Source organism: Trichechus manatus, unplaced genomic scaffold (genome assembly GCF_000243295.1).
Source record: "Trichechus manatus latirostris isolate Lorelei unplaced genomic scaffold, TriManLat1.0 scaffold00278, whole genome shotgun sequence".
NCBI lineage: Eukaryota > Metazoa > Chordata > Mammalia > Sirenia > Trichechidae > Trichechus > Trichechus manatus.
The window spans coordinates 1,538,179-1,551,358 of record NW_004444214.1 but is presented as its reverse complement, the minus strand read 5'-3'; the positions used below and the strand labels follow the sequence as shown (position 1 = coordinate 1,551,358).

General features: G+C 36.9%; 1 long non-coding RNA gene across 1 annotated transcript; it reads right to left on the bottom strand.

The window, feature by feature from the left end:
* Positions 1–8,650: 8,650 nt before the first annotated feature.
* On the bottom strand, positions 8,651–12,572 carry LOC111819146 (uncharacterized). The gene is made up of 2 exons (XR_002822909.1): positions 11,653–12,572; positions 8,651–9,268 (listed from the first exon to the last, which is right to left on the bottom strand). It is a non-coding gene; the product is annotated as an uncharacterized LOC111819146 (long non-coding RNA).
* Positions 12,573–13,180: the final 608 nt, after the last annotated feature.

Below are 13,180 nucleotides of genomic sequence, written 5' to 3'. Positions count from 1 at the left end.
TACCAGCTTGCTATTTTCAAAATAAAGTGAAAGAAGGCCCTTTATTAACCGTAAGGTTACTGAGAATTTATTACATATTTCCAGTGTTTTCCTGGCCCTATGTTATAATCAAGCATACTTTTTATTAGGTTGACTGTGTTGCTATAGTCATAGAATATTAATACTGAAAATGACCTTAGAGGTCATCAAAACCTTCATTTTTCTAGATGAAGGATGTGACACTGTATTGGTTTCCTAGGCTGCTGTAACAGTATACCACAAATGGGGTGGCTTATAAGAACAGAAATGTATTGTCTTCCAGTTCTGGAGGCTGGGAGTCTGAAGGCTGGATATAACCATGTTGATTCCTTCTGGGGGCTCTGAGAAGAATATGTTCCATGCCTCCCTTCTAGCTTCTGGTGACTGCCGCCGATCCTTGGAGTTGTTTGGCTTATAAATGCATCTACACATGGCCATTGTCTCTCCGTCTCTTTGTTTCTTCTCCTCTTTAATGAGGACACTACTCAGGCTGGATTAGAAAGAAAGCTCCTTAGAATCAAGGATGGAGAGACTGTCTCACATACTTTGAACATGTTATAAGGAGGGACTAGTCCCTGGAGAATGACATCATGCTTGGTAAAGTAAAGGGTCAGAGAAAAAGAGGAAGACCCTCAATGAGATGGATTAACACAGTGGCTGCAACAATGGGCTCAAATACACCCACCATTATGAGGATGTCACAGGACCAGGCAACATTTTGTTCTGTTATACATGGGTCACTATGAGTCGGAACCAACTCAATGGCACCTAACAATAACTCCAGTATGACCTCATGTTAACCTAACTGATAACATCTCCAAAGATTCTATTCCTAAACAAGGTCACATTCACAGGTACAGGGGTTAGGACTCTAACATATCTTTTTAGAGGATGCAATTAAACCTATAACAGATACCCAGAGAGTTTAAGTGGCTTGCACAATGTCACACAACCAGGGAATGTCTTTTCCTCCTGCACTATGCTTACTCTTTAATAACCAAAGAAAATTATTGAAAATGAGCATTTGGAAGACAAATATTTAACAACAAAATCAAATACATGCAGTCCTGACTGAAGTAGAGACCAACAGGCCCCTTTACTACATTCCATTCCATGATATAGGAGCCTTTGTCATTTGGATTTAGACACATCTAGTTGGAATGGACTCAACAGTAATGGGTTTTTGGTGTAGAAATATGTTTAGAGAATCTGTTCCTCAAACTTAATCTTTAAATATCAGCTGGACGTTTCATGTTGGTTTACTAGATTAATTTGTTGGATTATTTTTACTTTTAGAGTGTCATGCCTTTAAAAAGAGTGTGAGTCTTCCTCTGAAACCAGAGAAATCAAAATGGGTGAGGAAGTGCTTGGATCTGTTAAAATGTCCTCCTACAGGTAGGTTTGGCTGATTTCATGAATTTGAAGAAAGTAATGAACAATGTATGACACCTTTCAAGTCTATGCAGCCAATAGAAGTTGGAAAATGCTCAAGAGTGGTAACGGCGATGAAAACACCCATTCTTTCTAAATGCTGATTGAAATTTTTTGAGGTCAAACTAGTCATCCAGTCTGGGTGGTGTCCCTACAAACGAGGAGAAGAGACACAGAGAGACAGACAGAGGAAGGACGACCATGTGAAGGTGCATCTACAAGCCAAGGGATGCCTGGGGCTACTAGAAGCTGGGAGAGAGAGACAAGAAAGGATCATCCCCTAGAGTCTTCAGTGGGAGCATGATCCAGCTGATACACTGATTTAGACTTCTAGCCTCCAGACTGTGAGACTGTACATTTCTGTTCTTATAAGTTTCCCAGTGTGTGGTATTCTGTTAGGGCAGCCCTAGGAAACTAATACCAGGTCATTACAGGTTCTTCAGGCAAGAGAAAACTCACTCTTCAGACAGGTGGGGAGGGATGCTCATGCTGTCAAAGGAGACTCAGCCAAATTTGAGGACTTGAGGACTTTAGCTTCATCACAGTTTGCCCACATGTTCCCATTCCAAATTTTTAGAGACCCATTCCTTTCCAACCAGTGAAAATTTCACTGGCAGGATTAGATTTGGGATTTAGTTTCCAGAAATCTCAGCCCTATGGCTACAGAACTGTCACAGCTTTCTGTTTCCTGAGCTGACTCTTGAGCTGGGAATTTAAAGCCCCAACAACATCATTTTCTTTCTCTAAGTTCTCCAGCACCCTTAGAGGCAACGAACTCACTCCCATTATACTCCTTGTTTCCACTAAAATATTCTACAGCTACAGCTACTTGGTCATCCAAAGTCTTGCCTTCTAGCATTCTATAGGCATTTGATTACAGGTAGTAATTTAAGTGATGTTTTTGGCATCACATGGCACAGACTACTAATGTCCCATTTATCGCTGGTAACAGTATAATTAATGCCTTTAAATCTAGTTAGATCAGAAAACCAATTCCAGATGTTCCATCCTTTAGGTTCTATTCTCCTGAAACCACTTCTGGTATCAATTACTGTGATCAGTCATGGTTTAATAAAGGGAAAAAAGTGACCATGAGTGTTATGAGATGTGGGATTTTATTACAGGAATTAGACTTTAGATAATTCTAGAAGGGACTAAAGAAAGGAAAAGTCTAGGAGGGAAGTTAGAGGATCAGAAAGGGAGTCACTAACAGATCTATTGGACAAGCCAACCATATACAGCCACCAAAGTGGAGCAGGAAGGGGAAGCTTGTAAGAGGTCTCTGTGAAGCTATTGCCTCTGTGGTTCTGTAGCCAAACCCACAGTCATGGGCCTGGTGCTGCTACTGGTCACCAGAGACACCTGTCAGGAAGAAGAGACAGGCATGAAATAGGAAAGATCAAGGGCAAGCTGGAACATGCTGGGCCCCCTGCACCTGTCCATCATCACATTTACTAAGATGTAACGTCCAGTGCTTCACGTCCACGTGCTACATCTCATGCAAGTTCTATTTTGGCCAGTTCTGCTCCTTAGAAACGAAGATGGCAAGATTTCATCTCACTTACTTTGGACATGTTATCACGAGGGACCAATCCCTGGAGAATGACATCATGCTTGGTAAATTAGAGGGTCAGTGAAAAAGAGGAAGACCCTCAATGAGATAGACTCACACAGTAGATGCAACAATGAGCTCAAACATAGTAACAATTGTGAAGATGGTGCAAGACCAGCCAATATTTTGTTCTGTAGTACAAGGGTCATTATGAGTTGGAGCTGGCTCTAGGGCACCTAACAACAACAACCCAGAAGCATACAGGAAAGGGGATTATGGGAATTACAGTTCCTAGCTTAATCAAAACGGTATAGCACAATCTGGCACACAATCTCTCTGGTCTAGTTTTCCTCAATTGTCAGTTGGGACAATAGTACTTATCCTGCCTCCATCTTAGTGCTGTTGCAAGAATCAAATGACAGAATATAAGAAATAGCTTTGAAAATTATAGCAAATAGTATAAACATAAAGTAGTATTTTTTATCAATAGCCCAACTTTATAATAGTTAGCTACTCACTAGCCATTGACATAATGATCAAACAGACATGCAAAATTATAGAAAAGCTATAAGAGTTATCTATGTCCCAGAAGGTACTTTCTTTGTACATTTATTATGAGCTACAAAAGAATATCAAAATTTGCTTCTGATGAATTTCATATGATAAAAAACAAAAGGAGGGTAAATCAACTCAACTGAAGTCACATCCAAAGCTTGTTATGAAGAAAATGTAATAAAAGTAGAGTAAATTGGAAAGCCCAGAGTCTCACCAATCAGCTGACTGAAGAATAATGGTCTTAGTCACTAAGTACTTTTGACTGTCTGGGATAAAGGTTATAATGAATAGGTGATTGAGTAAGTAGATCATCTTATGAATTTTCAGAAAAATATAAATCCAGTTGAGATTATTTAAATTTTGAGGAGTGAAGAAAGTCAGTTATCAGAACTTGTTCTCAAATTTCATGTCTTACAAATGAGATTTGGCAATACAACAAAAGGCATTACTCTTTACAGTTTTGGAGAATTGATGCTGATATTTTTAATTCATGCACATTTATCCCAGGAAGAGTCTTTACTTATTCGCTGATTTAGACTGCAAATCTACTGCTTTCTCCCTTTAATAATATTGGTTTCTACAGGTCAAATGATAGCCAGTATAATTTTATGGCATCTTAATTAGCAGTTCTCCATAACAAGTGGACAAAAGTCAATTTCTGACTTAGAATTTTGGAAGTAGCATGTTACAAAAGAATTGATGTTTCATGTAAAGGTATACCTATGTCTGGACATAAGTTGCAGTTTTAAAAATCAATAGACGTGAGTAATGTTAAAGTATAAAATCTAGAAAAAATATGCAATGTATCTATTAGTTGGAGGATTGGTGACAACTGATATTTAAATTCAATCTCAATAGCATTGTTAAAAATGAACTATTAGAAAATGAATTATTGTCCATTATTCCAAGACTACCAATTGAGAGTGCTGACATAGATACTAACTCGTATTTATACATTTACTCACCAATTTATTTAAAAAACTATCTCGGATATACTTTGGATATACCTGCAATATGTTCAGGTATCATAAAAACCAAACTTACTGCCATCAGGTCGATTCCGGCTCATAGCGACCCTACACGACAAAGTAGAACTGCCCCATAGGGTTTCCAAGAAGCAGCTGGTGGATTTGAACTGCTAGCCTTTTGGTTAGCAGCCGTAGCACTTAATCACTGTGCCATCAGGGCCCCAGGTATATATATTTAGGTATCATAAAGGACTCTGGAAACATTTACATACTCTACACAAAACAAGTATCAAAATTGCAGACTAAAATCAGACAGCACATTCTAAATACGGTGACCATGCAATTTATCATTCAAACAGGGACAACAGGCATAAACCAGAACCATCCCAGACGTTTCTCACCCATAGCCCAAAATTATATCTTTTTTTACAAAATCTTACACAATAGTTAGTGCTTTGAATCTGGAAAATAGATATGTAAACCAGTCTTGAACATTTATAAAATTTCTTTAGAAAGCATTGCAGTTAATTCTAAATGCCACAGTTCTGCCTATTGGCTCATTAGCAATAGAGACGTTTTAAAAAATATATTTGTTTTTGTTTTTCAGATAAATGTTCAAGAGAGCAGAGAATCAACTAGAATAATTCCAATGAACAGCCCAATGAAAAAATATACTAATTTATGCAAAAGCGTGAATGTAAGCATCTATATTTCCTAGACATTACGTCTTAATAATGGCCAAACTACTGATCATTGTAATGATCAAACAATGATGCTGCTACATGTTTGTATTGTTTTATATTTGTCAAAGATATTTTCTTATCACTGTGTGGAAAGAAGCTAAACTTTGTACTCAGTTTAGCATCTCTACTTAAGCTTTATAAGCATCTTTATTCTTCATTATCTTCAGCTGAAATTTTATAAAAGCAGCACAAAATAGAGCACATTATTATAAGTCAAAGAGAAGCATTTTGATTACACTGATTTCTAATTTCAAAGTGGACCCTACCAATTTGGGGAAAATTACTGTAAATTGAGATTTAATTTTTAGTTAATACAGTTCTATATAAATCAGCATAACTTGGATATTTATGATAAAAGTATTTATAAAAGTATAAAATAAAATTATGTTTATCTTACTTTATCTTGTAAATTGACAGTCAATGTATTTTAAATTTGTATGCACAGTGTTTTTGGAAATAAAAGGAATTACTCAAAACAGTCTACAAATTTGAGTTTTCACTAAGTGAGAATTATAGTCTTCATCCACCTGTCTCCCATCCGTAAACATGATGACAAGCTAATGAAATGTCTATTCTATTTCCTCTGAGTACATAAAGGCCATTGAATAACGTTTGAAGGTCTCTCTGATGAAACACATAGTCAACCCACAGTCATCATAGGTTAATAAGATGCATTCTGGCTCTGACAAAACCACGTTCTCCAGCTATGACATTTAATCAGCTCCCCTCTACCTTGTCATCACACAGCAAATCCCTTTAATGTAAATATTAAAATAAAGGCATTCAAAGGAAGCACAGATTTTTATTTAAGGTTGTATTGCATATCCACATTAACTTGCATACATAAAAAAGAATCTTAGGAAACATATTGCCTCCTAAGCAGCACCTTTCCAAAAGATTTAATACATAATTTATTGTAATTCTGGTCTTTAATTCTGTGGACCTGTTTTGATCTGTTTGCTTAACAACAACTAGGATAGTTGGTACAACAGATTAGGAGAAAACAAAACATATAGTAAGTAGAATTCCAAAACTCTAGTGAATAAATGTATAATGTTAAAAAATAAATCAATTGTCATCAAGTTGACTCTGACTCATGACAACCTCATGTATGTCAGAGTACAACTGTGCTCTGTAGGATTTTCAGTGACTGATTTTTTTGGAAGTAGATTGCCAGGCTTTTCTTTCGAGGTGGCTCTGGGTAGACTTGAACCTCCTACCTTTCAGTTAGCAGTCGAGAACATTAACTGTTTGCACCACCCAGGGACTCCAATGTATAACATTAAAGAGGCTAAAATGCAAGTGCTTTATTCAGTGGAGACCTCGAGAGGAAGGAAATGAATGAACTGAATTTCATCAGGCTAGTAGCAGTCCGAGTTATGGGAACACCAGGGGAGGTCAGAGAATTTTCAACAGAACTTAGGAGGTTTGCCAAGCACTGAAAAACACCTTGGGCTCTGCAGAGGAAAGACAGATAGAGAAGAAACAGAGTAGGTAGTTTTCATACATTTTTAAGTGAGAGATTTTTCTTAAATAAATTTAAAGTACCCATGGAAAGACAAGTTCTAAATGTTCTGGAGGGTTTATGAACGTTAAGTGATGTACCACAGAAGTCTACCACGAAACCATGAATAAAAGTCACCAGGACAACACTATCTGGCTGTACTGTTCACACCCCCAATAGTCATTTTCTCTGCTGAAATAGGATTTACATTTCCACATATTGCAATCACCTATATTAGTCACTGGGAATTTAGTTATCAGAATCTTCTGGAAAGTAATATTTTGACTGTCTTTAACATTTAGGGGAAAAAAAAAAGTTTGCCCTTTAAATGATGCTAAACCCTGGTGGTGCAATGGTTAAGCGCTCTGCTAACCAAAAATTTTGGTGGTTTGAACACAAAAGGTTGGCTCCAGGGGAGAAAGAACCGGTAATCTACTCGTGTAAAGATTACAGCCTAGAAAACCCTATGGGGCAGTTCTACTCTGTCACATGGCATCACTATGAGTCAAAACCCACCCAACAGCACCTAACAACAACAAGTTTCTTTAAGCTTGCTTCACTGTGCAAGCTGACAGGCACAGCAATGTAATACTTGATAGGTCTGATGCAGTTAACAATACAGTAGACCATTTTCTTGTAAACTTCTCTGTCAACTCTGTTACACTAACATCTTTGTGGAAACACGTCATAAATCCAGATGTAGGGTCTTCTGGTAAAGATAACAAAAATGAGAGTTGTTCACTCTTCTTGCATATGCATAAGTCAACTGGGAAATGGTCATTTTTCCAGCTTCTCAAACAGGTCGGGCCACTCACAATTTCCATAATTCATAGAATATACGCACCATCTGTGTGGCATGTGTGCTATTTAAAGCTAAAGTCATAAAAATATTCACTGGTTTGCTCAAAATAATAAATTAGAACCTAGAATCTGTCTAGTCAACATGAGAAATTGATTTTGTCTCACTTAAGATTACTGTGAGAAGTCTGTAACTTTGATATTTAAATGCAGCTTTTTTAAAAATGAGTAATTAATTTTTTAGAGATGTATAATCACTACATTTGGTAATGACCATTGTGGTTTCAAGGTGACCATGGTAGTTTTATTTAGTCCCACAAATGCTTTTCATTGTTTGCTTCCATCTAGAATTTGGACAATACCAGGTATGCCTCTAAATGCTTTGAATTTCATGACGTCAATAGGATTGTCTGCCAACTTGTGAAGCAGGAGAAGTTTCTCTGTATCTTTGGATTCTTTGATGCCTTATCTTGCTTCCTGTACCCTTCCAATGTTCTTTTTCCCTCAATTTTCTACCCCACTACCTTATATCCCCACCTCCTATTATCCTTCTTTTTCTTGTATTCAGGTTTCACATGATTATTTTTAAAAGGCCTAAGCACTTGATTGCTTTTAAGATAATTTGTATATTAAAAAGTAATTCTCAAAAAAAATTCAATGTCAAAAATATGAAGTTATTATCAGACCATCTACTACATCCACTCATAAATCTGGGCTGGACATTCTGGCAAGAATTCTAGATAGAATCAGAGATAAATTTGTTTATGAATAGAAAGGGAAGAGATTTCCCTGTCACATTTATCTTCGTCTTGACCACTCATTTATTCTACTTTCAAGTACTCTTCTAGTAGATTCTAGAAATGGGAGAGACTACACTAATCTAGATCCACCCCCATGTTCACTTTTTAGTTGGTGAACAAGAGCTATCTTGGAATATCACTGCAGTCAACATTCATTTATCACCTCCCCAACTTCTAGTCTCCCCTTTCCAATATCTGGAATTTCTCAGTAGTGTAGTTTGGCCTTACTCCCAGCTCTAGAAGTAAACCCCTAAATGACTTAAACCAATATATCCTTTCTGGTCATGATGCTGGTTTAATGATGGATAAATAACCCAATTTGTTTGTTCTGTCAGAGAAACAAACTTTCTAGCAGATAGAAACGAGGATGTATGGATCGCCATAAGTTATCAGCACCCATCTTGGAAACACAAACACAAAGGTAGAGTATACTGAGAGTAAGACCAACACAAAGAAGTGGATTCAGAAACCAGCTTATGCTCATACTGAATTCTAGACACAGCATTTAAGCTCTAGTAAATAAGCCTTGCCTGAAGCTAGATCTGCTCCTAGGTGGTTCCATTACATCATTCAGTAAGTTCCCTCTTATTTATAAGTTAATTAGAGTCAGGTTTTCTGAAACATTTCTATTAAAAATGTTTTCTAGGTAACGCAACATTTTCCCTATCAAATGAAATAAATTCAGTCAACCTATATCTAAGGTAGACCCTGGGTAACAGAAGAGATTGTCCGAAGATCTTATGTTCATAATAGTCATTGTTAATTTTCTCAGATCAAGGAAAAGCTTAGGCTCTAATCTTTGGTTTACGAGGGAAGGCTGGGTAGTTGACATAAATATCCTCTCTTGCACCATCCAAGGGTTGATTGGTTGAGGTGGGACTTCTGTAGTTGGTGGCTGTCTAGAAAGACAAACAGCAGAGGATTTTAATAATGTGCTTCATTTCAGCAGCTAAAATAGACACCCAAAACATAAATCTGCTCTTCTCAATTCAACCATGATATAGGTCAAATTCTCACTGAGATTAATTGCATAACATATTTCCTTCATTGTACTGAACTTCTGTTAGAAATCATATTCTTGATTTGCAGGACTCTGTGTGAGATGCAACCCAAGCATAATCTAGATTAGCACTTGCCATATTGTGTTATGAATTACCTGTTTAGATATGTAGCTTCATCTCCCAATATTAGGCTATTTTGATGAAAACAATTATTTATTCATTTTTATATAAAGTATCTTTGTGTATGGGGTCACCATGAGTCGGGCTAAATCAATGGCAGCTAACAACAATTAGAATGTCTAGTATAGTATTTGCCCATAGTGAGTACCCATTAATGCCTGTTGAATGAATGCCTTAATAAATATTTTTAAATTATACAGTGATATGGCTTGAAAAATAAGCAACTCTGAATACAAGAAAAAAATTAAAAAACAAGCTGTCATTCACTTTCAAGATGATGTTATACAATCATTAATCTTCTCCACTCTAACCAAGTCACATAGCCCACCCATATGTATAGAAAGACTACAGGAAAGAGAGGGGGAAGAGGGAGAAAGAAAGAAGAAGGAGAGAGAGAGGGGTGGGAAGGGAAGAAAAGGGGGAAGAAGGGAAAGGAGGGGAAGAGAGAAAGAGGAGAGAAATGTCCTTTGGTGGATAGTTGGAAATTTATAATGGTTTTGGTGTTTGCAACAAGAGAGTTCAAGTGTCATTGATACATATATAGCCTGCCTTAACAAAAGAATCAAGAAGTTCTGACTTCTTGATCTTTCAAAGTCCAGCTTACTATCTAATTTTCTCCAGTAACAATCAAGAGATGGCACAGGACCAGACAACATTTTGTCCTGTTACACGTCTGTTATGTTATACATAAGGTCTCCATGAGTTGGAGCCAACTCAGTGACAACTAACGACAAGAACAAAAAGGATCCTGAAAATGTTGGATAGCTAATGTAGAAAGTTGCAAAGTTCCTTTCCTCTCTTAAAATTTATGATAACAAATTTGGCTTCGAACTGGATTAAGTGGTCAACTGCTAAGGAGGAAGGGGACCCAAAAGTTATATGTAACCAGAGCACCATTTCATTGCCTCCTAGGGTGGCAGACAAAACAAGGCAAAGCTTCTTGACTCTTTGCAGTTGAAAGAATCATCCCATGAATTAGTTAGGGAAAAATTTTTTTTGTTCTTTTTTGCAAAGAGCACTATTTAATTAAAAAAACTTAAGCTGATAGATTAACAAGTCTGAAGCACATGTATTGGATTGTCAGAAACTCTAATTTTTAACTTTTAGGACAGGAAGAATTCAATTGCAAATAATTAAATTGAAGAGAAACTGATGCAATTTGGATAGAATTTGGGGAAAATGTTTTATTGTAAAATTATGTACAACCAAATTTGTGCTAAAGAGAGATATTTGACCAATAAACCAAAACAAAAACCAAACCCATTGCTGTCAAGTCAATTCTAACTTATAGCGACCCTATAGGACAGAGTAGAACTGCCCCATAGGATTTCCAAGGTGTAGCTGGTGGATCCGAACTGCCAACCTTTTGATTAGCAGCCAATCTCTTAAACACTGCACCACCAGGGCTCTATTTGACTGATAGTATTATTTTAATCAAACAATAAGGGGCAGGAGCAAGGTAGGGTGAGGAGGAAAATTTTATGCTTTCTCAGGCTCCTACAACCATAGGATAGTTCTTTAGTTGTATAACTATCTTGAGCATCCATTAATTAATAAATTAATTCAAATGTAGTAATAATAACAAATAGCATGCATTGTGTCCTTTTATGTGTTTGATCTGTTTCAGGGTCTTTCATGCAGTTGAATTTAATTTAATCCTCACAATAACCTTATGACATAACAAATATTATTATGCCCCTTTTACAGAAGAGGAAACTGAGGGACTCAGCAACTTGCCAAGGTTCACACCTAATAAAGTAGCAGAGCTGGGATGTGAAGACAGTGTGTCTGACTGCAGAGCCCGTCCGTGACCCACTGTGCCATACTGCCTCCCCAGTTCATGCCAATGTCGATCATCATGTTGTTGGTGGAATGGCTCCTTTATTTACGTTAATGTGAAACAAACTTAGTCCCAAAGGGTATTGATAAAAGGAAAGTAGTGTAGAAAATAACTATTTCCTCAAATAGCTGTCACCTGAATTACAGGCAACTACTTGGCCAGGTCATTGAAAGAAGAAAAAAAAAAGATTGTTAACTGCAAAATGGACTGACTTTACAAGACATTTATGATGCACAAAAATAACCATTCTGAGTGAACTTACCTTATTTCGTGTATCCCAAGACCCTTGACATAGAGCTCTTTTCTGTCTCCTCCTGGGGATACATATTCAATAGAGGATATTAAGACATTAAACTTTAGCACTACTATTATTTCAAATATTCTACGCCTCACTTGTACCCCTAGCCCATATACACTTAATAAATGTGTTGAAGTAGCTATCCACAGTTGCATTATACATACTTACTCAAAATTCTATTAACCTGAAATCTTTTTCATTTTCCCTACCTACTCCAAGATGGTCATAGATGGTGAAGGCAATTAAATGGATATCTAGCCAGTGTAATTAGTTATTAATTTCAGCGATTTTACCAAAGAATGGTTCATAGTGGGGTTATTACACAGATAGCTCACAGCCTACTCCAAATAACCTTAGGACTTAGAGATTTCCCACAAGTAAAATCTTTTGAATTTCAACAGTATAACTTTTTGGATGACAATAACAACAATTAAGCTTTATAGAATCTTCCTAGTGTTATTCTAAACCACCTGTATGCATTACCTTACTTAGATTTCATCATCACGCTATATTTAACAGATGAGGAACTTCAAGCTTAGAGAAGAGCAATAAGTTGCCACAAATCATGTGGTTGGTCAATGTAGTATCAGGATTTGGATCCACAGCCCTCCCTCTTGACTATCAGGTTCTACCTCTTCTGGAAGCACTTCTTTGTGTTGAATGGGTCATCTGGAATCACACTATGAAATAAACTCTCCACAGTTCCAACGAAAGCCATAGAAACCTAACTTCAGGAGGAATCTTAGAAGAGAAAGCACAAAAGAAGAAACGTGACAATTGTAGCCAAGTGCAATAGATGAAACAACTACATCCAAGTACTGTAAAACCTGCAAAAGCCGGGACCTGTGTAAGGCATAAACCTGTCAGAGAAGGAAAACTCAAAAATTTTCCACTAAAACAGGCAACAGAAAAGTGGTAAGATTGCACCCTGTCAAAAGCAGAAAACTTGCGAGATCCTGAAAAACAAGGCAGTGTCATCGAGTTCGGTCTCTCACAGGATTCACTGTATATGAAAATGGCTGTGGGGAGATGTTGACTGTCTGTCACATCTCCCTAAAGAGAAGATTGCTTGTTGAACAATAGAGAAAATGGGTTACATGCAAAATGTAAAGTTTGTTGCTGTTGTTTTTGTTTTAAGATGAGGTTATAATTCCTCCATGAAAATCTTGAAAACTTGGCAAGATAGTCTGTAGCTAAGGAAGGTTGTCCGGCTGATGGATACTGACCTCAGATGGTCTCTTCTAGTCACTTTGCAAACCTAGTGGAGCTTCAGCCGAACCGCAAAGAATCTCTTTAGCAAAATGGCCAGATGAATGTGGCAATAAACAAAGGTTTCAGTATAGATGATAGTCCACTATTGATGAAATAATGTGCAATGCATGTTTCTAGATGTTTGATACAGATTAAGTCATTTAATCCTGAATAGAAGTCTATGATATAAATGCTATTATTACCTTTTTTTACAATGAGAAAACTGAGACACAGGTCTATG